The sequence below is a fragment of the Otolemur garnettii genome, unplaced genomic scaffold, assembly GCF_000181295.1.
Source record: "Otolemur garnettii isolate 467f Iridium unplaced genomic scaffold, OtoGar3 scaffold00064, whole genome shotgun sequence".
Taxonomy (NCBI): domain Eukaryota; kingdom Metazoa; phylum Chordata; class Mammalia; order Primates; family Galagidae; genus Otolemur; species Otolemur garnettii.
Genome location: NW_003852459.1, coordinates 7008670 through 7012363, shown reverse-complemented (window position 1 = coordinate 7012363; position 3694 = coordinate 7008670).

Here is a 3694-nt window from a genome sequence, read left to right as displayed (position 1 = left end):
GCCATTTTACCCGGGGTGATGAGACCACATTGTGGTTTCAATTTGCATTTCCCTGATAATTAGTGATGCAGACATTTTCTCATATGTCTGTTGCCTGAATGTCTTCTTTTGAGAAACGTCTATTCAGATCATTTGCCCATTTTAAAACTGGGTTATTTATTTATGTTTGGTATTGAGTTGTTAGAGTTCCTTATATACTTTGGTTATCAGTCCCTTGTCAGATGAACAGTTGGCAACTATTTTCCTCCATTGTACAGTTTGTTTCTTTGCTCTGTTGATGGCCTCCTTTGTTGTGCAAGAAGCTGTTTTGCTTCATGTAATTTCTCTGCTTTTGCATTTGTTGCCTGTGTTTTCAGGATCTTACCCATGGAATATCTTTGCCCAGACCAACGTCTTACAGAATTTCCCCAGTGTCTTCTTACAGTAGTTTTATGGTTTCCATTTAAGTTTTTAATCCATTTTTAGTTGGCTTTTGTATAGAGTGAAAGGTGAAGGTCTAGCTTCATTCTTCTGCATATGGATAACCAGTTTGCCCAGCACCATTTATTGAGGAGACTTTCCTTTTGCCACTGAATGTTCTTCATGCTTTTGTCAAAATGAGTTATATATAGATATGTGGAATTATAACTGAATTTTCTATTCTATTCCATTGATCTGTGTGTCTGTTTTTATGCCAGTGCCATGCTCATTTGTTTACTATAGCTTTGTAATATATTTTGAAGCCAGGTATTGTGATGCCTCCAGTTTTTTTTTTTTGTTGTTGTTGTTGTTGTTCAGTATCACTGTGGCTGTTTGAAGGTTTCTGTGTTTCCATATGAATTTCAGGATTATTTTTTCTGTTTTTGTGAAGAATGTGTGGTGTTTTGGTAAGGATTGCATAGAATTTGTGCATTTCTTTTGGTAGTATAGCAATTCTACCAATCCATGAACATGAATATCTTTCCATTTTTTGTGATCTCTTTAATTTCTCTTACTAATGTTTTGTAATTTTCCTTGTTGAGATCTTTCACCTCCTTGGATAAGTTAATTTCTAGGAATTTTATTTATTTATTTTTTGGTAGCTATTGTAAATGGGATTGTTTTCTTGATGTCTTTTTCTGCTACTTTGTTGGTGATATATAGAAATGCTACTGATTTTTGAATGTTTTTTATCCTGCAACTTCACCAAATTTATTAGTTTTAAGAGTTTTTTGGTGGCACTTTTGGGGTTTTCTATATATAAGATCAGATCATTTGCTGACAGAAGAAGTTCGACTTCTTCCTTTCTAATTTCGAAGGCCTTTTCTCTCTCTGTTGTCTGGTTGTTCTGGCTAGTATTTTCACTGCTATGTTGAGAAAGAGTGATGAGAACGGGCATCCTTGTCTTGTTTGAGTTTTAGGATTTGGTAAGATTTTAGCTGTGTGTTTGTCATATGTGGTCTTTATTCTGATGAGGAACTTCCTTTCTATGACCAATTTATTAACAGTTGTTATTATGAAAGGATCATCTGTTGGGATGATCAGATGTTTTTTTTGGTTCTTCTCTTGGTTGAAGTAACGAATAATTTTTATTGATTTGTGTGTCTTGAATTCTATCCTTCATTCCTGGCATAAGTCCCACTTGATCATCATGAATGATCTTTTTAATGTGCTGTTGGATTTTGTTTGCTAGGACACATATTTTGTTGAGGATTTTTATATCTATGTTCATTAGGCATATTGGTCTATAGTTTTCTTCTTTTGCTGTGTTCTTGTCTAGTTTTGGTATTAGGATAATGCTGGCTTGGTAGAATAAGCTTGGAAGAATTCCCTCTTCTTTAATTGTCTGGAAGAGTTTGAGCAGAGCTGACATTCGTTCCTAAAATGTTTGATAGAATTCAGCAGCGATGCCATCAGGTCCTTGGCTTCTCTTTGATATGAGACTTTTTATTATTAATTCAATCTTGTTACTTGTAACTGGTCTGTTCAGAGTTTTTATTTCTTTTTGGTTCAATCTTGGCAGGTTATATGTGTCCAGGAATTTATCCATTTTCATGAGGTTTCTAATTTTTTGGCATGTAGTTGTTTGTAATAGTTTCTAATGAGCTTTTGTATTTCTGGTTTGTCAAATTTTTCCTTTCAAATAAACAACTTCTCATTATGTTGGTATTTTGTATTATTTTTCAAATCTCAATCTTATGTATTGCTCTGGTCTTTCTTATCTCTTTCCTTTTACCAAATGGTTCGATATTGCTTTTCTAGTTCTTTGAGGTACACCATCAGGTTATTTGAAATCTTTCTACTTTTTTTGATATAGGTGTTTATTACTATAAGCTTCCCTCTTTATATTGCTTTTGCTGTTTACCACAGGTTTTGGTATATTGCATTTCTATCTTCATTTCCTTCAAGAATTTTTAAAATTTTTTCTAAGTTTCTTTATTGGTCATGTGGAATCATATTTAATTTTCATATATTTGTGTAGCTTTGAAAGTTCCTTTTGGGACGGCGCCTGTGGCTCAAAGGAGTAAGGCGCCAGTCCCATATGCCCGAGGTGGTGGGTTCAAACCCAGCCCCAACTAAAAACTGCAAAAAAAAAAAAAAAAAAGAAAGTTTCTTTTGTTATTGATTTCTAGTTTTATTATATTGTGGTCAGAAAAGATACTAGATAAGATTTCAATTTTTAAAAATCTGTTGAGACTTCTTTATCCTGGAAAATGTTCTTTTATGTGCTGATGAAAAGAATGTGTATTCTGGCCAGATGCAGCAGCTCATGCCTTAATCCTAGCACACTGGGAGGCTAAGGTGAGTGGATTGCCTGAGTTCAGGAGTTCAAGACCAGCCTGAGCAAGAGTGAGACCCCATCTGCACTAAAAATAATAGAAAACTAGCTGTTATTGTGATGGGTGCCTATAGTCCAGCTACTTGAGAGGTTGAGGCAAGAAGATCACTTGCGCCCAACAGTCTGATGTTGCTGTGAGCTTGTGACGTCACAGCACTCTGCCAAGACACAGAGTGAGACTCTGTCTTAAAAAAAAAAAAGACAGAAAAGGAAAGGAAAAAATGTGTATCCCACAGCTATTGAATGAAAAATTCTGTAAATGTCTATGATTTTCTGTTTCAGTGATCTGTCCAATGCTGAGAGCAGGGTGCTGAATTCCCAACCATTACTGTATGGCAGTCTATCTCTCTCTTTAGATCTAATAATATTTGTATTATGTGACTGGGCGCTCTAGTGTTGGGTGTGTGTATATTTGTAATTGTTATATCCTTTTGATGAATTGAGTCCTTTATCATTACATAATAACCTTTTTGTCTCGTTTTACAGTTTTTTTTTACTTAAAGTTTGTTTTATCTAAAACAAACATAGAAAGCAAACAAAGAGCATAGCTACTCTTACTTACTTTTGGCTTTCATTTATGTAAAGTATATTTTTTTCACTTCTGTCACTTTTAGTCTACAGCTGACCCTTAAACAACACAGGTTTGAATTGTGTGGGTCCATTTATACATGGATTTGCTTCTAATAAAAGTTACACTGAATGTAACTCTCCTGTCTCTCCCACTTCAGACACCCCTGAGATAACAAGTCAACTCCCCCACACTCTCCTCTGGCTGAGAGTACTCTAAGTAAACACAGTAAGGATGAAGACCTTTATAATGATCTGCTTCCACTTAATGAATGGTAAATACATTTCTCTTCCTTATGATTTTCTTTTTCTTTTCTTTTTTTTTTTTTT